This window comes from Rattus norvegicus, chromosome 20 (assembly GCF_021556685.1).
Source record: "Rattus norvegicus strain SHRSP/BbbUtx chromosome 20, alternate assembly SHRSP_T2T, whole genome shotgun sequence".
Classification (NCBI taxonomy): domain Eukaryota; kingdom Metazoa; phylum Chordata; class Mammalia; order Rodentia; family Muridae; genus Rattus; species Rattus norvegicus.
The window spans coordinates 20,751,442-20,775,169 of record NC_141553.1 but is presented as its reverse complement, the minus strand read 5'-3'; the positions used below and the strand labels follow the sequence as shown (position 1 = coordinate 20,775,169).

The following is a 23,728-nucleotide window of genomic DNA, read 5'->3' as shown; positions in this document are numbered from 1 at the left end:
TAGATAGATAGATAGATAGATAGATAGATGTTAGATAGGTGATGATGATAGATACAACATATAGATAAATAGATGATAGATAAATAGATATACAAACAGATAAATACACTATAGATAGATGGATAGATAGATGATAGATGTATATATATATATATAAATATATGGCAGACAGATAGATGATAGATGGATAGACAGATGATAGATAAATAGATGGATGGGTAGATAGATGGTTAGATAGACAGATGCTAGATAGATGCTAGATAGATGATAGATAGATAGAGTACAGTGGGATGGCAATACCTATCTGCAAATTCTTGCAAACATGGAAAGATAATGATTCTAAGAAGATCCAGTATTCTCCATAACAAAGGAGATGACCCAACTTTTCTACTCACCTTAGTTTATGAGACAGATGTGAGCAGATTGCTCTGGTTGATCTGCTGTTTCCTACCTAAGGTCATACTCGTTCAGCTTTCAACCTAAGGAATCTGAGTGAAATCCTTTTTGAGTTCCACAGCCCCCTACTCTGCCCTAACTTTGCCCTTCTCAGCTTATGTCTTGATGTTGCTGTGGACTCTTTCAGTTCAACTTCTCTGCAGTTAGCAGCAACCCATACCTGATTTTCATTCCCTTGGCTGTACTTTATTGCTCTAAGAACCTATCAGGGGACAGCAGAGTGGATTCTTTGGTAACGTCTCTGTGGACTCCTATCTACTGTGACAGATCCTCACAGTTTCCGTTACCCAATGACCTTCGAGGTTCTAGTGCCATGTTTTCTAGGACGATTGTCAATTGATATTTCTGGTGCTTCTCCTCATGACTAGGGTAATGAGTTAGAAGAAGAAGTCCACAGATTTAAGGTAGCATTTTCAAGATGCCATCTATCAAGGGTACGTTTCAGCTACGTGACTTACGATTGCGTATAATTGTCAGGATTCTTTTCTATGAAGGTCTTCTTTTCTCTCTTTACAAAATGTGCTCCTTGAGTGGAAATCTCTTTACACTGAATGACTTGGGGTGGGGCATGCTCCCCTCTTGACAGTTGAGCATCTGCATTCACATATGGAATGCCTCTGCAAGGGGAACGTGTCTTCCTACTGATTCCCTTGGTCATTAATTTCTGTCACCTTAGACTCTTCATACCCTTAAAACACTATTAATGTACATGTGTGTGTGTATACGCATGCGTGTGCGAATGCATGTGTGTGTGTGTGTGTGTTTGTGTGTGCATGCACACATGGGTGACCCTGACTCTCCCAATATATACTGAACCTAGATCCTCTGGAAGTGCAACAAGAGGTCTCTCCTCTTAGCTGAGTCACCTCTCCAGTCTCTGTCATGTCTATTTTCCCACTGGACCCAGTGCTGTTTTGTTTTGTGCTCCAAAAGTTCCTGCTATAGCTCTTTGTAATTCTTTCAGGTGGTTGCTATGAACCTTCGACTTATACCCATCATTCTACTGTCATTTTTTAAATTAATTAATTAGCTAATTGATTAATTAATTTGTATCAAGGCAGTCCTTTGTCTTGTAGCATTATAGATTCAACAATTTCATCATGCTCAAATATTGAAGCTATTATTTCTCTGAAAGACTCTAATTCTGAAGACAGAAATTAATGACCAAAAGATGATCTTAAGAACCATGCCTCAATATTTGAGCCTCTTACTCTATTCCCTATATTGATCTTAAAAATTACATTCTTAGGTCTTGTGTTCCCATTTGGAAGTACTGACAACCTCTTCCCCTTAGGGTTGCTCCCAAGGTGAAAACGTAAGTCATGTGGGGGCTGGAGAGATGACTTCACAGCCCAGAGTTTGATACTCTATCAGAGGACACAAGTTCAGTTCCTAGAACCTATAGGCAGCTCAAACCATCTCTAACTCTGGTTCCAGAGAATCTGACGCCCTCTTCTGGCCTCTGCTGGCAACAGTCACACATGTGGTACTTACACATCCATACAGGCAAATGTTCAGACACATAAAAATAAACAAATATGTAAATACATAATTTATGCTTTTGAATTATATTATTATTAATACAGTGTTATTTTTATTTATGGCATATACTCCATTACAGTATAATTAACTCTGTAATTGTTTTTGAAGCTATGTTTTTGCATTTACATTTCTTGCTTAGCACCCATGCACAAATAAAACATTAAAATGGTAGTTAGTTTTTATTACAAAGTTATCTCACTAAATTTTATTACAAATTTCATAATTACTCATGCTCCATAAACTCTTATAACCCACAGAATGAATGTCCTTCTACTATAGAATTGTATTGACTAATAAATTAAAAAGTACCACAATTTATATTAACACTAAAAAGGAGCCAATACTCAGTCACTAGCATGCTGTCAATTTATAATATGAATATATATGCATGCATTTCTATACATGACAAATGCATATATATAACACATGTATGTAGCTGTTTGCACACATGTTTCTATAAGTACATATACATATGTATATATGACACACACGCATGTACCTATTTGTACTCATGTTTCTGTACATGAGTGTACAAAAGTGTAGATAACAAATATGTATGTACCAGTTCACACACACGTTTCTGTAAGAACCTGTACATATGTACACATAACACACATGTATGCACTTATTTGCACACATGTTTTTATAAATACCTATACATATGTACATATGACACACATGTATGTAGCTGTTTGTACATGTTTCTGTAAGAACCTGTACATAGGTGTAAATAACAAACATGTATGTACCTGTTTGCACACACGTTTCTGTAAGTACCTGTGCATATGTACACATAACACGTATTTGCACACATGTTTCTGTAACTACACATACGCAGAGGACTGAGTCACAAAAGTAGTAAGAATGAGGGTTTAATTGAGACAGTTATAGCATCAAGGTGACAGGTGATAAAATTCCCCCAAATGGCGTTCTGAGCTTCAGGCCTCTCCATGCGTCATGAAAGCAGTTACTCTTTCCAATGAGGACCTATAAACTTTCTCTGACTCAGAAACACCTTTAAAGATGCTTCTAGGGAACTGGAAGGATGGATCAGTTAAAAGAGCACTTTCTGTTCAAGAATAAAGACCTAAGTTCCATGCTAAGGACTCATGGGAAAAGACAGACTCGATCTGGTGGTGTGGGCTTCTAAGCACACAGCGGAGAGATGGGTGGTGGAAACTGGCAAACCAGCCTTGCTCAGAGGTTAACCAGAGATCCCGGCATTCCTGGGCTTGCTGAAGTCCTGACCCATGACACTTACTCCTAGCGTGTCCTGGTGGAAAGGAAGGGCCAGGAGCTCACACACCTGGGGCTGGCTCTCTTCTGTTGTGCCTTGTTTTCTGGGGTCATTTAACAAATAAGTCAGAAAGGCCTGATTTAGAAATATGCTTCATTCCCAAGCTGATTACAGACATTACATTTCAAGCTGTTTCTCTGATGCAAGACCGTGACGCGTTGCTAGGGCTCTTCTTCGGTTTCTATGATTTTCAGAGGTAATTTGTATGGCTTCTCTAATTCATAGTTCTTCCATGTTTGGTGCAGCCCCCTTCCCTGTACACCAGCGGTTCCTGTTTAGAATGAGTTCAGAGGGTATCAGGGGGTTTACTGAGCTCAGGTTGTGTCTGTGGAAACCCACATCTGCGTGGGATCGGAAGAGTTAACTGAGCTAAGACTACACTTTTCTGAAGCTGTACTTAGGGCTGATTATTTCAAGGTGGCTTCCGTAATTACTTCCAAATGTTTTAATGAGGCTGGGTTTTTTTTTTTTTTTTTCATTTTCCTCAAGACGTCTTTAAATTTCCCCCCCTCTTTCCATATTGATTTTCCAGCCACGATCCTTCAGGCTGCTATTGGCAGAACAAGTCCCATAAACGATTACAGTGTTGCCCAGAAATTTCCCTTCACCGCTCAGTCCATTTTTCCCTGTGGTCTAGGTGCTCGTCCTCTGAGGAGAATCCGCGTGTGATCTGATCTCTAGTGCGTTCTCTTGCAACCCAAGACCTGCACCAGGTACAATTTTAAAATTCATCATCACTAAAAAACATCATATGTGAGTGTCCATTTACACCACCCCCCCCCTTCCCCACTCTTCCTTCAACTTGTCTGGTATCCCTCCTCCTCTCAAATTCAAGGCCTTCTATTTTAATTATAGCTGTTCCTCAAACACAAACACGTACATACACAAGGATGAATACAACCTGCTGGGAGCCTTTAGGGTAGCTCTTATGTAAATGCACTCCGTGATGATCACTGGGGATTGGCTAACCACTGGGGGAGGGGCCATCCCTTGAGAAGACTCGGTGGGATCAATTGACTGTCATTTTTCATTTAGGGGTGGGGCCCCATGAAACGTCCTCCACATGGGCGAGCCAACCAGCTTTGGTATCGCGACCATGTTGTTGAGATCTCATGGGTGAAGCTCCCCCAAGCATGCGTAGATTATTCATGTCTATATTATTTTAACATATTGATTGATCGGCTGTTTTTAATTGCTATGGGTTTGTTACACATGGCACTGAGCTTCAGAAGGATGTTTTCATAAAAATGTATCGCGTGTTTTGAGCCCATTTTTCCTGTGCCTTCTACCCTCCCCTTTCCACCTCTTTCCCCTTCTGCTTGCCCCCTAAGCTCCCTGCCTGTCTTACTTTTATGCCACATATACATGTAAGATTGCGTATATCTTTATAAAATTTGGGGTCTGCAAATGAAAGCATGCGATATTTGTATTTTCGAGCTGGTACGTTTTGCTTAATACGACACTCCGCTTATATCCTTTCCCAGCCAAGCGAGTTTCATTTAAAACTTCATTCTGTTCCTCTCAGTTGTAGTTCTTTCCTGCTGTAATACCATTCCTTATAGATCCCCTTGGGATCAAAGCCCCGACATTCCAAAATTTATCTTATTTTTTACTATACGCTTTGGTGATCTGTTTGGCCATACTGAAGGCTTCAGATTTCGCCTTGTATACATCCCTTTCTCTCCCCACCCACACCCCTCTCAGTGAGGGCCATCTTCCCTATGCTGTCAGGCACCAGCAGTCAATTTAGCTGCCCAATGAAGGCGGGGCTGTGACACTTATCACACGCAACAACTTTTGGATAGCTCTGGGTAACAATGTTACTAGGCTGTACAAGCTGATGTCAGAGATTAGAGTCAGAATGAGCCTGCCACTCCTCCAGACAGAGGTCCCGTTAGGTCATGATAAACAGTGGCAAGATTTATGGCTTCCTAAGGAGGGATACCAGCTCCCCAGACTGCTGCTGGAATCGACATTGGTATGCTAGACACTGTTGTTGCAAACACCGTGTCACAGAAGCAAGACACCTCCTAGCACGAGGTGTTCTACTGTGCCGCAAAGCATGCTGTGTATTTTCCAAACAGTAATCATAATAAATCAACCAGATTTCCCCTGTTTTCTTTGACTATCTTTGAATTCAGTCGCTTAACTCAATTTTGTTCCGTATCCTGATAACTGTAATGTTCTATATTATGTTTTGTACAAACATGCAGACATTCTGAATTATTCCTTGAAATGCAATGGGGTGTATTTGTGTGTTTGTGTGCAAAATGAATGTGCATTTAAGGTAGGTGTCAAGCTCTCCCAGAGAAGCACACCAAACTTGGGAGCACTTACCTAGCTCCCCCTCTGTGTATGTTCGGGTATTGAAGCTTACTGCCTGTTTCCCTAGACCGTGTAAATCATATTGGAATGTTCTACCAGTCAAGTAGGAAGAAGACAAATTAGGTGACATATTTTCAAAAGACTTTCCTAAATTTGGATCCTTGTATAATGCTAATATTAGTTTTCAAGACCAACCTACCATTTTTCATCGTGGTGAACAATACTAAAATAATAGATAATAAGAAACCGTGTTTTTTCTTCGGAGTCCCAAGGATTAGCAAATCATGTGGGGAAAATTCTGACACCTCCACGAGCTGCAGATGTTTTCTCTACACACGTCTAAACAAGAATTTTGAAATATCCATTTGGAACTGATACTCTCTTCTAGCCAGCTGTCTGGCACCCTGTGGGCAGGGGAGCATGGCTGGCTGTGTGACTAAAATTTCATATTAGGCACATCCATCAGCAGGAGACAATGGCGGACGAACATGTGAAAAATAATATTAGAACACAAGAATTGCAGTGCCTGGGTCTTTGTAGCAACCAGTGGGTTCGCAGGTAGTGGCTGTTTTGTGTTTTCTTGACTGGCCTACGGTGATTCCAAACTCAACCCAAACTTCCTTGAACCTGCTAATTTATTAGTAAGATTAATTGACATCTAATTTAGTAGCTGAGAAAGGACATCACCTCAGAACATAGAATGGAGTTTCTTAGGAGAAAAAGGTTCTCGTGCACAGAGATGTTAAACTGATAGCGGCTGTAATCTGAATCTGAAGGAAAGGACACGCTCAACTCTTGTTCTCGATAGGTGCTCTCTCTTGTGCTACCCCTGCCCTATGCTGTCCCCAGCTCACAAACCGTCTGATTTTTGAAGTCAAAATCCTCCACGATTTGCTTACCCTAAAGGGCACGTTCACGTTTTATACATTTCGTCTGTTCGTTTTGCGAAAGTTTAATGTCTCCTGCTCTTATGCAGACAGTAACGACTTGAAGCAATCCTGGCCAGAGTCCAGCAACAACAAGCCACACCCTGCCTTGGCCTGTCAGGGTATGGGAATGCCAGTGCCCTTAGTCCAAGTCCTTTCCCCTGGCTTATCTTTCCACACTGCCTCTCCTTAGGTCTTCCCTGTCTGTGATACATTCCGGGTAAGCCTGGGCTCAACCTTTCCCACAATTCTGCATCTCCTCTCTCCTGCTTTCCTTCAGGGCTGACTGATGCCACCTTGTTAGAGAACCCTTGAGCATGGGCTGTGTTCTGTTTCAGTCTCTCTCCCTTGACATATGTGAGCTCCGGTCTTATTGGATGATCTGTGGGCTACATGTGATCTCCTGACAGCCGCTTCATAATTTGGGGCATGTAGCATCACATCACATCTCCAGGATCAGTTGCTTCTTATTAAGAAGCCCCTGAGAAGTTCATTTGAAAATGTTATCTAAGGGATTATAAATGGTATCCAGAACTTCCCAGAATGACGTCATAAGTTATTAACTCATTAACATTTCAGATATGTCAGCTATCAATTCTTCCAGACAGATCATTCCTACAGTTGAGCTTCAGTATTGCAGAAGACATTTCTGCCTTCTCCTAATCCCACCAGGGACACCAAAACTAAACCAGGGACATATCTTATAGATTCGCATGCCGAGCGACACATGTGCATTGAAAAAGCGACTTAAAATGAACCACAAGGGGGCTGGGGATTTAGCTCAGTGGTAGAGCGCTTGCCTAGGAAGCGCAAGGCCCTGGGTTCGGTCCCCAGCTCCGAAAAAAAGAACCAAAAAAAAAAAAAAAAAAAAAAAAGAACCACAAGGCCATTTCTCTGCGATGCATTTATTCTTCTTAATACAATAATTCAGTTTTCTCGGGTAAAGTAGATATGTGTTGTGGAATTGGTCATTGGGCATTTTAGATTTTAGTAGCTTTTTATTTTCGTGTGTGGAAGAAAAGAGAAGATTCATAGCTTGGTCTAGTGTTTCTCTAGATCCAAAGTGTTACAAAATATTTCAAGTCAACTTTAAAAAAAAGACTGAGTTTTGAGCATTCCTTAATGTAGATGGGTGCGTTCACATAGAAATGGTGTCCACCTAGAGGATCCATCTGTCAGGACTAAGACTAGATGATGATGGAGAGTGGAGAGTTTCTGGTTCTTTCTAAGACTGATTGTTATTTTCCAATCATGTCCATTTGTAGGTGGTTGTTGGTCTGTGCACATAAGTTCTGTTCTTTGCCCATGGTGGCCAGAAGAAGGAAATGTCTTTTCTTGGAGTTAGAGGGGGTTGTGATCTGAATGGCATGCGTGGTCGGGACCGAACCCGGGTCTTCAGTAGGAGCAGTGCAACGTCCTAACCTCTGTGCCATCCCTCACGCCTGAGAGACAAGTTGGCTTTTCACCCTGTGTGAGAAAAGTGTATCCTGAATACTGCCTGGCTCTGCCTTTGTAGTACATAGCCACTCCCCAATCCCAAGCTTGCCTCCACACCAAGGCGGACAGCCGTCCTCAGGATGACGGAGGTGTCCACCTGAAATCTACCCTAAGCATGACCACCATCAACCAATGGCTTCGAGTTTACTGATCACTAATGTGCTTTCAGCAGATACTGTAGCCTAAATATTGTGATTGTCCCTTCCCTAAAGCCCAGTGGGGACTTCAAAAAATACTCTCAACTGAAGTCCTGGTTTGAATTGGAATCCAACATGGCAACCCCCACCCCCTTCTTCCTTCCCCTCTTCCTGTCTTCTCATTACATCTCTCTCTTCCTTCCTACGTGCCTATCTCTCACTTGAACAAGACCCAGCATTGCTTTCACTAATAGACTGCTCTGGCTTGAACATTTGAAGAAATTAAAACAATATTTCTGGCTGGTGTTCTGTCTAAATACAGTGCCCTTTGTAAAATGACACACATCTATTTTTCCAAAAGACAAACATTCCATATTAAATGTTTATTAAATTATCTACAAGCTTTAAATCTTAATTGATGTGTATTAAGTTGAAACAGTACAAAAGGAAACCAAAGGAATTTGGTTAGGAAGAATGTTTTGAATTGGAGAAAGAGACTGGAAGGCGGCCATTGTTTGTATTGAAAGCCCCGTGTTTACTGCCGTATTCTACGAGTAAATTTAGCACATCAGTGAGCTAGATACCTGAATTCCTCGAAGATTGTGGATCTGAAGACTTCTCATTATAAATAAAAGCATCCCCTGATGGTGTTCTTTGCTTAGGGACTCCAACCTGTGTTTTAAAGTTTTCTTGGCTCACCACAGGGAGTGGTAACAAGTAAGCACAAAGAGAGGTTTTAAAATGAAAAGGAAGAAAAATGCAATCTGCCACAGTTACAGCTCTCTCATGCTCCTGGGAGATAATGTTTATGATTAACACTGGTAGGGGGGATAATGACTATGTGTGAATGCATGCATGTGTGCATGTGCGTGTATATGTGTGTATTGTGCATATGTGTGGGTACGTATATGTGCATGTGAGTGTGTATGTGTGTACATTATGTTTGTATGTATGTATGTATGAGTACATATGCGTGTATACATGTATATGTATATATGCATGGGTATGTATGTATGTGTGCCTGCATGTGTGTATGTGGATATGTATATGTGTATTATGTGGGTCTCTGTGCGTGAGTGTGTGTGTGTGTGTGTGTGTATGTGTGTGTGTCCACACACGCATGTATGTGTATGTACACACAGCCATATGGAAGATTTACATTTGCAAAGGCATTTAGTAACTCTTAAGAGTGACTTGCACAAATAAAATCTTGAGAGCATTCATTGCTGGATGGACTGATGCCTCTGCTCACATTGCTTGGTCTGAAGCACTCTTTGAAAGCTGTCCTTCTGCCATGAATGAACTCACCCCAGCAGAGTCCCTAGGTGTCCATAGGAAGGCTACATAGCCCTCACTGTCTCACTAGCCTTCCTTTGTGCTCTTAAAAAAAATCAAAATGCTAGAAATGTTTTTCTTCAAAAGCTGTATTCAGAATCCCAACACCAACTGAGAGAAAAGCCATGAATGGTTATCAAATGGTCAGAGGGTGGTGCTCTGGTTCCTGGGGTCTCTCTGGTGCAAGGCCTACTCTATTGCCATTACTGGAGATTGTTCTGGTATCCAAGGAGTGCTCTGGCTGTCTATTAGTTTGGATTAAAAGTGTGACAACTGTCCTAGATGCAGAAAGAACATATGGCAACAATTTTATACTCAGCTGTTACATTTTGGCCATCCCCGGTAGTTGAGTAACAGAGAAATGAGCTTCTTGTTGAGGAAGACCCGAGAGAAAATTGACAGGTGCTTCTCTCAGGGAGAGCGGAAATATCCCCACATGTTCAGAGTTTGGGTACTTCATTGCACAGTTGGCGCCATTGTTTGGGACCTTTAGGAAGTGGGACCTGCCTAGAGGAAGTAGGTTCTTAGAGACAGTAATTAGCAACTTGTAGTCCTGCCTTCAGTTCTGAATACCGACGCATGACCTACCATGATGTGAGAAGTGTCTACTTCTGCTGCCGCCACGAATTACGGAGAGCCGCAGAGACCACAAGTCAAGATAAACTTCTCCTTGTACAAAGTGACCCCATCAGGGGGTTTTGCCTTAGTCACTGATACACGGATTGAGTTCAGCCCCTGCATTCTTCTCAGAAAACCCCGGGGCTTGCCAATCTGCTATTGAATTTGCTCTATTTGTTGAGAAGCTCCGTAAAAGCTGAGAAGCTTCTGAAAGCTCATGCAGAAGATAGGGAACTGGCTCAGTAGCTCAGAAAAAAATACTTCCCAATTTCCCCAAAGTTCCCAGTGTAGGCTTCAGTTTCCTGGGCAGCTTTAATGTGGAGATGTTTTGAAATATTCTGGAGCCCTATTACAGGTTAATTCATACTTGAGTTCTTTATTTATTCATACTTCAAATTACACATGTGTAGAGATGCCTCAGAAATAACAAAAGACAGAAGTATTATCTGTGTGAGATTTATCCCAGTCTCTGTCAGATTCATGCAACGTGTTTAATAAAGGTTATACCGAAGGTGATAGTGGAGACAGGAGGCCCATATGTGAGGGAACATGTGATACTTTCTGGCTTGCAGCAAGCTTGTTAGAATCTCCATGTATCACTGTGAGTCCGGAGAATTTTAGGAAGGAATGCCTTTAACTAGAAATTCAATTTTAACACTTAACTCTGCCTCTCTTCTTTTATTCTGCCAATTGAGTTTTCAGAAACTTATCAGTTACATATGACTTTTCAGGTGTCTGAAGTTTTAAAGAAAATCGTATTTTATTTCTCATTGTGTAATTGCGTTCCCATTCTTTCTGACCTCCTCTCTGTCTCTTAACAGAGGGCGAGTCTGCCACTATTAGGATGGTTCCCTTCTTGTGTGTAAAATCCATTCCTCTCCTCATTTATTAAAGGGATGCCGACACGTTTTGTCTTTGGGATGGTTTGAATAAGAAAGATGTTTTTCATAGTCTCCAGTATTTGAACACTCGGAGGAGGCTTCGGACGTGTGTCCTTGATCGAGAAAGTGTGTCAACTGGGGGCAGGCTTTGAGGTTCCACACCTCCTACCACCCCCAGTTCTGCCTCTTAACCTCCTCTTTGCTGTTGAAGATGAGAGTTCTCGGCTCCAGCCTCCATGCCTGCCTGTTACCGTGCTTCCCTCCATGACGGACTCTACCCCCTAGAACTGTAAGCCCCAATAAACCATCATTTCTATAAATCGCTTAGGTCACGATGTTTTGTTAGAGCACTATAAAAAGTCACTAGTAAGACCTTGAACCGTCTTTCTTTACTCTCAGACTTATGTAGATGTCAGAAACACATTTCTATTCCATGTCAGAAACGCAGTTCTAGCCTCTCCACGTACATATGTGTGGATGTCCCTCTCTGGGCCAGACATACCACAAATTCACTTTGCGATTCTGTAATATCGATAATCATCCTATGGGTTGGACTCAGTGGATTGCTTTCAGAAACTTGATTCTTTTGGAAGCACATCTTAATATGGTCTGTTATCATGTTGTGATCATAATCAGTAGTATGGGTAATACTGAGTTTTTTGAGACATTATACGTCAGCGTTCAGACTCCCTCCCGGGGACTAGAATTCCCTCCCAATCGTCTAACAATAGATTCTTTTGACTAAGAAACCATTCAAGCACTAGTCTGCCTTATTCTCTCAGAGAATTCACAGGAGTATCAAGAGCTCTTCACCATTCTCTATTTTCATCTGTTTAATTTCTGAAAGAGATGTGCTTTTAAAAAACATAATCCCCAGTTCCCTCAGGTTTTACTTCCTAAGACTCCAGCCCCACATGTGAGGAGGATATCCACGACTCTTCATTCTCAAAACAACACAACACCAAATCACTGCGCTAGCCTGGGTTATCCCAATCTCTGCCTTCAGTCTTATTTTGACAAAAGTTAAGAAGTTATCACAACTTTGGGATCGTCCATCTTGTATGTAACTTTGCAACTCTTTAGATTTTAATTCGTTTTCAGCCTTCTTCTTTTTTTTTTTTTTTTTTTTTTTTTTTTATTAACTTGAGTATTTCTTATATACATTTCGAGTGTTATTCCCTTTCCCGGTTTCCGGGCAAACATCCCCCTCCCCCCTCCCCTTCCCTATGGGTGTTCCCCTCCCAACCCTCCCACCATTGCCGCCCTCCCCCCATAGACTAGTTCACTGGGGGTTCAGTCTTAGCAGGACCCAGGGCTTCCCCTTCCACTGGTGCTCTTACTAGGATATTCATTGCTACCTATGGGGTCAGAGTCCAGGGTCAGTCCACGTATAGTCTTTAGGTAGTGGCTTATTCCCTGGAAGCTCTGGTTGCTTGGCATTGTTGTACTTTTGGGGTCTCGAGCCCCTTCAAGCTCTTCCAGTTCTTTCTCTGATTCCTTCAATAGGGGACCTATTCTCAGTTCAGTGGTTTGCTGCTGGCATTCGCCTCTGTATTTGCTGTATTCTGGCTGTGTCTCTCAGGAGCGATCTACATCCGGCTCCTGTCGGTCTGCACTTCTTTGCTTCATCCATCTAGTCCAATTGGGTGGCTGTATATGTATGGGCCAAATGTGGGGCAGGCTCTGAATGGGTGTTCCTTCAGTCTCTGTTTTAATCTTTGCGTCTCCCTTCCCTGCCAAGGGTATTCTTTTTCCTCATTTAAAGAAGGAGTGAAGCATTCACATTTTGATCATCCGTCTTGAGTTTCGTTTGTTCTAGGGATCTAGGGTAATTCAAGCATTTGGGCTAATAGCCACTTATCAATGAGTGCATACCATGTATGTCTTTCTGTGATTGGGTTAGTTCACTCAGGATGATATTTTCCAGTTCCAACCATTTGCCTACGAATTTCATAAACTCGTTGTTTTTGATAGCTGAGTAGTATTCCATTGTGTAGATGTACCACATTTTCTGTATCCATTCCTCTGTTGAAGGGCATCTGGGTTCTTTCCATTTTCTGGCTATTATAAATAAGGCTGCGATGAACATAGTGGAGCACGTGTCTCTTTTATATGTTGAGGCATCTTTTGGGTATATGCCCAAGAGAGGTATAGCTGGATCATCAGGCAGTTCAATGTCCAATTTTCTGAGGAACCTCCAGACTGATTTCCAGAATGGTTTTACCAGTCTGCAATCCCACCAACAATGGAGGAGTGTTCCTCTTTCTCCACAACCTCGCCAGCATCTGCTGTCACCTGAGTTTTTGATCTTAGCCAATCGCACTGGTGTGAGGTGAAATCTCAGGGTTGTTTTGATTTGCATTTCCCTTATGACTAAAGATGTTGAACATTTCTTTAGGTGTTTCTCAGCCATTCGGCATTCCTCAGCTGTGAATTCTTTGTTTAGCTCTGAGCCCCATTTTTTAATAGGGTTATTTGTTTCCCTGCGGTCTAACTTCTTGAGTTCTTTGTATATTTTGGATATAAGGCCTCTATCTGTTGTAGGGTTGGTAAAGATCTTTTCCCAATCTGTTGGTTGCCGTTTTGTCCTAACCACAGTGTCCTTTGCCTTACAGAAGCTTTGCAGTTTTATGAGATCCCATTTGTCAATTCTTGATCTTAGAGCATAAGCCATTGGTGTTTTGTTCAGGAAATTTTTTCCAGTGCCCATGTGTTCCAGATGCTTCCCTAGTTTTTCTTCTATTAGTTTGAGTGTGTCTGGTTTGATGTGGAGGTCCTTGATCCACTTCGACTTAAGCTTTGTACAGGGTGATAAGCATGGATCGATCTGCATTCTTCTACATGTTGCCCTCCAGTTGAACCAGCACCATTTGCTGAAAATGCTATCTTTTTTCCATTGGATGGTTTTGGCTCCTTTGTCAAAAATCAAGTGACCATAGGTGTGTGGGTTCATTTCTGGGTCTTCAATTCTATTCCATTGGTCTATCTGTCTGTCTCTGTACCAATACCATGCAGTTTTTATCACTATTGCTCTGTAATACTGCTTGAGTTCAGGGATAGTGATTCCCCCTGAAGTCCTTTTATTGTTGAGGATAGCTTTAGCTATCCTGGGTTTTTTGTTATTCCAGATGAATTTGCAAATTGTTCTGTCTAACTCTTTGAAGAATTGGATTGGTATTTTGATGGGGATTGCATTGAATCTGTAGATTGCTTTTGGTAAAATGGCCATTTTTACTATATTAATCCTGCCAATCCATGAGCATGGGAGATCTTTCCATCTTCTGAGGTCTTCTTCAATTTCTTTCTTCAGTGTCTTGAAGTTCTTATTGTACAGATCTTTTACTTGCTTGGTTAAAGTCACACCGAGGTACTTTATATTATTTGGGTCTATTATGAAGGGTGTCGTTTCCCTAATTTCTTTCTCGGCTTGTTTCTCTTTTGTATAGAGGAAGGCAACTGATTTATTTGAGTTAATTTTATACCCAGCCACTTTGCTGAAGTTGTTTATCAGCTTTAGTAGTTCTCTGGTGGAACTTTTGGGATCACTTAAATATACTATCATATCATCTGCAAATAGTGATATTTTGACCTCTTCTTTTCCGATCTGTATCCCTTTGATCTCCTTTTGTTGTCTGATTGCTCTGGCTAGAACTTCAAGAACTATATTGAATAAGTAGGGAGAGAGTGGGCAGCCTTGTCTAGTCCCTGATTTTAGTGGGATTGCTTCAAGTTTCTCTCCATTTAGTTTAATGTTAGCAACTGGTTTGCTGTATATGGCTTTTACTATGTTTAGGTATGGGCCTTGAATTCCTATTCTTTCCAGGACTTTTATCATGAAGGGGTGTTGAATTTTGTCAAATGCTTTCTCAGCATCTAATGAAATGATCATGTGGTTCTGTTCTTTCAGTTTGTTTATATAATGGATCACGTTGATGGTTTTCCGTATATTAAACCATCCCTGCATGCCTGGGATGAAGCCTACTTGATCATGGTGGATGATTGTTTTGATGTGCTCTTGAATTCGGTTTGCCAGAATTTTATTGAGTATTTTTGCGTCGATATTCATAAGGGAAATTGGTCTGAAGTTCTCTTTCTTTGTTGTGTCTTTGTGTGGTTTAGGTATAAGAGTAATTGTAGATTCGTAGAAGGAATTCGGTAGGGCTCCATCTGTTTCAATTTTGTGGAATAGTTTGGATAATATTGGTATGAGGTCTTCTATGAAGGTTTGATAGAATTCTGCACTAAACCCATCTGGACCTGGGCTCTTTTTGGTTGGGAGACCTTTAATGACTGCTTCTATTTCCTTAGGAGTTATGGGGTTGTTTAACTGGTTTATCTGTTCCTGATTTAACTTTGATACCTGGTATCTGTCTAGGAAATTGTCCATTTCCTGAAGATTTTCAAATTTTGTTGAATATAGGTTTTTATAGTAAGATCTGATGATTTTTTGAATTTCCTCTGAATCTGTAGTTATGTCTCCCTTTTCATTTCTGATTTTGTTAATTTGGACGCACTCTCTGTGTCCTCTCGTTAGTCTGGCTAAGGGTTTATCTATCTTGTTGATTTTCTCAAAGAACCAACTTTTGGTCCTGTTGATTCTTTCTATGGTCCTTTTTGTTTCTACTTGGTTGATTTCAGCTCTGAGTTTGATTATTTCCTGCCTTCTACTCCTCCTGGGTGTATTTGCTTCTTTTTGTTCTAGAGCTTTTAGGTGTGCTGTCAAGCTGCTGACATATGCTCTTTCCTGTTTCTTTCTGCAGGCACTCAGCGCTATGAGTTTTCCTCTTAGCACAGCTTTCATTGTGTCCCATAAGTTTGAGTATGTTGTATCTTCATTTTCATTAAATTCTAAAAAGTTTTTAATTTCTTTCTTTATTTCTTCCTTGACCAGGTTATCATTGAGTAGAGCATTGTTTAATTTCCACGTATATGTGGGCATTCTTCCCTTATTGTTATTGAAGACCAGTTTTAGGCCGTGGTGGTCCGATAGCACGCATGGGATTATTTCTATCTTTCTGTACCTGTTGAGGCCCGTTTTTTGACCGATTATATGGTCAATTTTGGAGAAAGTACCATGAGGATCAGCCTTCTTCTTTAAATGCATCTGCTATAGGAGTTAAATGATCATTTCCCCCCACTCTCAGTGACTTCAAATTGATGATTTTGATTAGATTACTCTAATTATTGTTATATTAAGATTTGTTTCAGCTTAATTATGAATCATTTCCATTTGTTCTCATTTTGGTATTATTTTCTACTCCCCTGCTTAATTTGCAAGTTAGATTTTTTATGGTCTTTTCTTAAAACCTTTCATTTGCATACATTCATTATCCAAACCAGGAGCTGTCACTGTGGTGTTTCTTTACACTGACTATGCCCTTTGACACATTTCCATCCTTACATTTTGCTGCTCCCCCCGTCCCTCCTGCTGAGCATCTTATTTCCATCAAACTATGTTACAGAGAATGGATTAGAATAAACTGTCTTTTTTTTTTTCGGAGCTGGGGACTGAACCCAGGGCCTTGCGCTTGCTAGGCAAGCGCTCTACCACTGAGCTAAATCCCCAACCCCAGAATAAACTGTCTTATGGGCTTAAAATTTAAATATGCTTGTGTCTGATCATTTATGAGTGTGTTTAACCTGAGAATGGTTTCTCTAGGGATGCTGGAAGAGTATTTCCATCTTGTCCATTTTCTATCACATTAAAACATAGACAACAATGTAATTTATTATTATAGAAAACAATTTAATGAATCACATAATAAAAATCTTCCTACCTTAACTGTCAACGACACATTGCTATCACAGGTTAAGTTTTCCTAATTGGAAAATCTAAAATCCCCAAAGTGTTTCCCAAATCCTAAACTTTTTTTTTTTTTTTTTTTTTTTTTTAGCATCAATGCAGCATTAATTCTCCATTTTCCTATATAATAATGTCTCGGTGTCTTCTGTTGCTGTGAAGAGACCATGACCACCACAGCAACTCTTACATAGGAAACCATTCAAGTTGGGGCCGGCATACAGCTCATAGGTTGAGTCCATTATCGTCAGGGTAGGAAGCATGGCAGCGTCCAGGCAGACATGGTATTGGAGGAGCCAAGAGTTGTACATCTGGATTTGATCCACAGGTGTCGGGAAGAGAGAGCAACATTGCTAGTACACACTTCCTCCAACAAGGACACCCCTCCTGGTATTGTCAATCCCTATGGATCTATGGGGGCCATTTTAATTCAGACCACTGCACTCATTTATGTCAATCATCCGCCTATAGGAGAAGTTGGTTCTCTCTGTACCGCCCATTTTTCAAGACCATAGTTTGAGCATTAGAGAGATTCCCTTACATTGTTATTACCTAATCAGTGGGTTTCTAGGAAGCACAAGACAATGTCACACAGCTTAGAAGAATAAGACACCTCTAGAGGCCAATTTGGATAGAAAAAGAAGAGGAAAGAAAAGAAAACACATCAAAGGAAAGCTGAACTACCCAACCCAAACTGCACAAGCATAATACACACAGGAAGCATTGTGTGTGAGCACAGGAGGAGGTGGGGCTCTAAGGCTCATCTGTGAGCCCCAGGGGATTGTTCTTAGTGCCTGTGACCTCCTGATGGATGCCTAGCTGAATTTCAAAACTGCTTGGAACAAGTGGCACCCTTTTATGGCCTTTAATTCCTTACATTTCTGAGTGACAAGACCTGAAACTGTTTTCCAATGTGTGTACCCCAATTAGATTTGGGGAGAGGAGTGCTTCTGTTTTAAGTTTCTCAGGTTCACAGATGGACAGATGCTTTCCACGGGATAGATCATGTCTAGACCCAGGAGACACAGGTGATGTATTTTGCTTTTGAGCTGATGCAATGCATAGTCTGGAGTTAGTGTTATGGATGTGAATTTGGGATGGGCTGAGTATATTAGCACTGGTGAATTATTGGAGTTGGTTACAGTTTGGATGGAAAGGGTCCCTTTAGACATATGAACAATATATATTCAAAACTTGGGTCCCAGATAGTGGAATTCTTGAGAGATGATTTTACCGTATGAATGCTAACTTCATCAAGAGTTTCAGCCATTAAGGTTGCTCCACCTGAATCTGCCCATAGGACGCGATGCTTGGTTGGTAATAGGCCAGTGGAAAATCACCCTGCTTCTGACTCGTCCCCATATTAGGCCTTGAGAATCCCAACTCCCATAGCTCAGGGTTATAGGCCAAGCAATACTTCTGGCCAAGCTGTTCTTTACTACTATCTCGCTGCACATGTTCCAAAGACCCTAGAAAAGCCCACCCTTCCACTCAGTCCACTGCTGTCTCTCTGCGCCTGCCCAGTGGCAGCCACGTTCTATGGTTCTCACCAATTGGTTGTGTGGAATGACCTCATGATATTCTCTGACTCCCAGTGGCCAAGGTACTTTTGTGTCTGTAAGTCCTTTCAGGGGGTATCTGTCAGCCCCTCAGCTCTCACATCTTTCTCCTCTCTAGCTAATGTGATAAGAGCAGCCTCAACCACGGTGTTCCACACCAAGTTATGCTCTCTCCACTTCACACCGAAGCAGTAGACTCAGACAAACGTGAGTTGAAAGCTTCTGAAACCATGATCCAAGACCAATCTCGTAGAGTGTAGTTTTTGCTACCCCGCTTTAAGCTCCAGGTGGATGGCACTGCTAGCCCCATCCAGGTTTGCATTCACACACAATAGTCTATTTTTGATATACTTTAGCTCAATGGTCAGGCTCTTCTAAGCCTTCCTCGGTTAGCTCTCGCCTTTCTTTTCACTCCGAACTCAGCACCCTAAATCTGCCTTTGACTTACTTGTTCAGCTATCTTCTCCTTGTTCAGCATCTTAAATCTGTCCTCAGCTCAATTATGTTTCTAATACCCCACTTGCTATCCCAGGTCCAATCAGGGAAGCGACTGTTGGCTACTCCGCTCAAGATCTCAAATGGCTGATGGCTTCTACTCCTCTCCCCTTACCCCAAATATGGCAAATACGCTTCTCCTCCCCTGTGTCTGCTAGCCTGCCTGCAGGGGAAACTGGAAGTCCTGCCTATTCTGCCCAGCTCATTGGCTGCTAGCTTCTTTATTGATCGATAAAGAACCAACTGGGGAAGAGAGTCTTAGGTGTTCACAATAAGATTTGTGATCAAAACATTAGAACCACCCCCTACACAACCTCTCCTTTTAAAATATTCTTTGTTTCAGGTATTTTGTCTAAGTGATGGAACACTGACCACCACCAGGTCTAAAGGGCAGGTCTAATTGTTGAATGATTTTTTTCCCTTAGACATATCTGTGTGCCAGTGTGATACAAGGGAGACTTCACAGATGCGGCTCAGGAAAGAGAACTGAGATAGCCAAATTCATGTGCACTATACAGCTGGGCTATCGTCAAGAGGACTTTTATACAAAGTGAATTGCAAGTATGTTGTGGAGCTGAAAGGTTGGAGCATAGTCCCGTTTATGCTGGTTCTAGAGACAGAAAGACCAGAGAGAGTTTCTCTTTCTACCTAGAAGCAGCTAGCCGTGCCAACTCTGTGGGCCTAGCCCAGGAAAGCTGGTTTTGGATTTCTGATCTTAAGATGAAAAGATCAGATCTGTACCATTTAGAACCCAACATTTCTAAAGGAGATCGATCACCAGGAAGCACATGTGTGCTTCAGTTTGAGCATTTTTCGGGCTAGAATACAAGTGCATATATGCTGTGTACGTGTATATGCATATGCGAATGTGCACATGCATGATGTGTATGTTGTATGTTTAAAGCCACAGTGTGTACTTGTGCCATTATTTCTAGGTCAAGTTCACAATTATTTACTTTCATTATGTCTACAATTATAGTCTTCTTTTACTTCTCCTATCCTGAAATTCGCAGTCCTTGGTGACAAGACAAATTTTCCTTTCTTATTCTATCATCCACAAGCACTGGAAGGATAATACCCTAATAATCATCAAATATCTGCTCATAAGAAACATTGATGTTTTAGATTCTATACCCCTGAGAGTATTAAATCAAATTACTATGTCTTAAAGCCATCTGGAGTATATATCCTCACTTATAATGCATCAAATGAAAGCAGAATTAGTTTTGTGTGTTTCACTTGTAGAGTTTTTAATGATTGCTTTTCAATTGAATGTTACTTAATAACCATGTAAAATATTTTTATGGTTCTAATATTAAGCCTATAAACCTAAAAAGTTTGGCTCCTATTCTTGTCTTTTCTAATCTTCCCATCACCCTCTCTGAAGGCAGATATTTAAAAAGCCATTGGGAAATGTTATTGATTTACTTTAATAAATCACTCAGAGATTTCATTATGTATTAGTAACGTGAACACAGATCCAAAACCATGCAAACTTTGAAACAATTTCAAAGCACACAGAAAAAAAAAATGTAGCTGGCGCCCCACTTATAATTCTCACCATTAACCCCATGATTGTCATATTACCACTCTCTTAAAACATCCTATTTGTAACCCCTAGTTTCTGTTTCGTACCTATGTGTTTTTATTTGGATTTGCTGATTGAGCCATTTGGCTATTCTCAGATATTTTCATGGCTTGCGTTTTATAGACTCTCTGCCTTGGACGTTATTAAAGGCAATTCCCTGTGTATCCACTTTAAAGTGTTATTTGGGTTAAGTTTACTCAGAAGTGATTTTCCCCCCTACCGTGAGATGTACTGTATGTTTCTGCCCTCATCCCCTTCAAGGGTCGGTTCCTAGGTCCAGTAACTCAATAGTGGCTTTCAGGATGATGACATTTTGATTCGATGGAAGCTTGTTTTCATTCTAGCTGAAATTCTTCCACAAATACAAGCCTGTCATCTGCTGTTTGCTTTTAGGGCAAAGACAGCACCCGTGCTTGGTTAATGTGAAGACACTCAGGGTTTTTCAAACACACAGGTGGTTCCTTGGCATCTTCAAACAACAGGTTATCCTTTCTTGTTGCTGTTCTCCTTTCTCTTTCTAAAAACCCGCCGGAATGTCTGCATTTGCATGCACTGGATGGGGCTCCAGCCACTGGAATTAGCTTCATTGTTACAGCTCAGATTTTTCTCTCCATCTTTAGACATGTCTATTTGGCTCCTAAATCATTTTGACACAATTATAGTAAATTTTGATAACTTCTTTCCTTTTGATGTAATATTTCATGCTCAGCTTGTACATTTCTTGCCCTAAATTTGAATCAGTCATTTCTCCAAGGATCCCTGATTCTTTTTAGAGCAAAACGCAATTATATCCAAGCCATAATTTAGGTACCAGGGGTGCAGATTATTAGCTGTTAGGTTGATGGCAATTTCTAGTTGTTCTTAGGAAATAAAGTTTAAAATGTGAAGTTAATTCTAATTACTTGAAATCAGGATGATGGTGAGATTATCTTTTTTTTTTTTTTTTTGGTTCTTTTTTTCGGAGCTGGGGACCGAACCCAGGGCCTTGCGCTTCCTAGGTAAGCGCTCTACCACTGAGCTAAATCCCCAGCCCCGAGATTATCTTTTTTTAACTAAACTTCTTTACAAAAACAAAAATGGGCATTTATGCTCTTTCTTTCTTTATGAGAATCCTGGGTAGCAAGGTCCAGAGAGACTTATCACTCGTTTTTTGGATTCCCCATTGTGAAAGTGGTGGCTATGGCCACCACTAGCGTGATCAAGTAGCTCACGGTTGTGCTCTCTTCTTTCTCCATCACCATTCATTCAGCTGTAATATGCAGTCAGATTATATTTTGAAGTCTTGCCCTCTCACCTCTTCCTTATTTAATTTAGTCAAAAATCAACCAGCAGATTTATTTTTAAGCACAGCCTCAGATTTATAGAAAACCTTAGCAGACAACGGTGTCCCATATGCCCAACTCTCTATACCTCCTCCAGCACGTTCTATCATTGGTATCTTGCACTAGCGAATTGTGTTAACGCATGTCATTAACAGTTATGAACCAGGGGCCGGGCAGAAGGCTCAGTGGGTAAAGTGCCTGCTATTCAAGCTTGAGGACTTGAGTTTAGATCACCAGAACCCAGGTAAAAAAATCTCAGCACTAAGGTAAGTGGCTATAATCCTTGCACCAGGGGGAGAGACAGAAGGATCCTTAAAGTTCTTTGACCGGGCATTCTAACCAAATCAACACATTTTGGGTTCATTGAGAGAATCTGTCTAAAAAACACCAAATGTACATAGTCATTCAAAGTTGATCAGTTTGTAAAGATGCTTGCTAGGGAAGGTTGGAAACCCAAGTTCAACTCCCAGAACCCATACGAAGGTACAACATGAGAATCAACTCCACAGAGTTGTTCTCTGACATTTCAATGTATTGTGGTATGCAAATGCCTGTACACACACAAACACACACACAAACACACACACACACACACACACACACACACACACACACGCCAAAATAAATACACTTAGAAAAAAAGAGACTAGATGGAAAATGATGTCTGCTTTTCACAAATCAATTTGCAGATGTGCATGTGTATTTTTATCGCACAAGCCATCACATATCTCATACATATAACATAACATAAACTAATGAGCCAGTATCGATACTGCTTTTAACTATATCATGGCCATGCATTGGTATTTATTCTGTGTGCTGTGTATTTTGTGGGTTTTGATACATGTGAAATGACATGCTGTCTTAGATATTTTCATAGTTCTGTGAAGGGACACCATGACCAGGGCACCCAATAAAACTAAAGCATTTAATTGAGGGCTTGCTTATAATTTTAATGGGTTAATGCATGACATCATGACAGGGAGCAGAGCAGCAGACAAACACTGGAACAGTATCTGAGAGCTTACATCTATGTTGCAAGTAGGCAGCAGTGAAAGAAACTTGGCTTGGCTTGTACTTTTGAAATCCCAAAACGCAGCCCCAGTGACACACCTCCGCCAACAAGTCCACACCTCCAAATCCTTCCCAAACAGCTCCATCAACTGGGGACCAAACATTTGGATATATGAGCTTGTGGGAGAAGCACCACACATATACTCATTGTAGAAATAAAATACTATAGCCACTTACCTACAGTTTTAGAATCACCACCCAAAGATTTATAGACTTCCTGCTCACATCATTTCTTACTCTCTCCACCAAGACGTAGAAACTGATAATTAAAAAAAAACAAAAACTCAGTTCATAATTTTGGCTTTTACAGAATGTCATATTTGGGATTGTGGGAATTTGAATTCTTCTTATGATCTTTCATTCAGCAAGACACATTATTGATTTCTTTTGTGGCTTGTTAATTTATTTTTTAATCATTGAATAATATATCATTTCATGGATGCATGTAATTTATTTGCTCATAAACCTAGAGAAGTATCCTCATGGTTGCTTCCATTTGGGGCAATGAATAAGATTGTTATAAACATTGACGTGTTGGATTTTTGTATAGATACAAGTTTTTAACTCATTTAAGTAAATGTCAGAATGTGATTGCTGAGTTTTGTGGTAAGATTGTATTTAGTTTACATGAAAGGTGAATATTGTCCCCAGATTTATCCTTCACGGGCATCTTCAGATTCCTACAGCATTAGCTAGAAGGTCTATCAATCCACTGCTCTGCCTTTGCTCCATGTAGATATATCCCTGTGTGTGGCTTTTATTCTTGCTCATTTCTTCTGATCCCTCTAATGCCCCACAGTTAGTTCCTTATGAAAATTGCATATCACCGTTTTTAAAGAAGATAGCATTTTCTAATCTATGCTTGGATTCATCTTC

At 40.8% G+C, this 23,728-nt stretch overlaps 1 long non-coding RNA gene across 1 annotated transcript in view; it reads right to left on the bottom strand.

The window, feature by feature from the left end:
• Positions 1 to 7,435: 7,435 nt before the first annotated feature.
• The window catches only part of LOC102546397 (uncharacterized), a 39,856-nt gene continuing 23,563 nt past the window's right edge, over positions 7,436 to 23,728 (bottom strand). Inside the window, exons 6-7 of the long non-coding RNA XR_015646005.1 lie at positions 23,030 to 23,111; positions 7,436 to 8,013 (exon numbers count right to left, since the gene is read on the bottom strand). This is a non-coding gene — a long non-coding RNA (uncharacterized LOC102546397). The remainder of the gene's footprint in view (positions 8,014 to 23,029; positions 23,112 to 23,728) is intronic.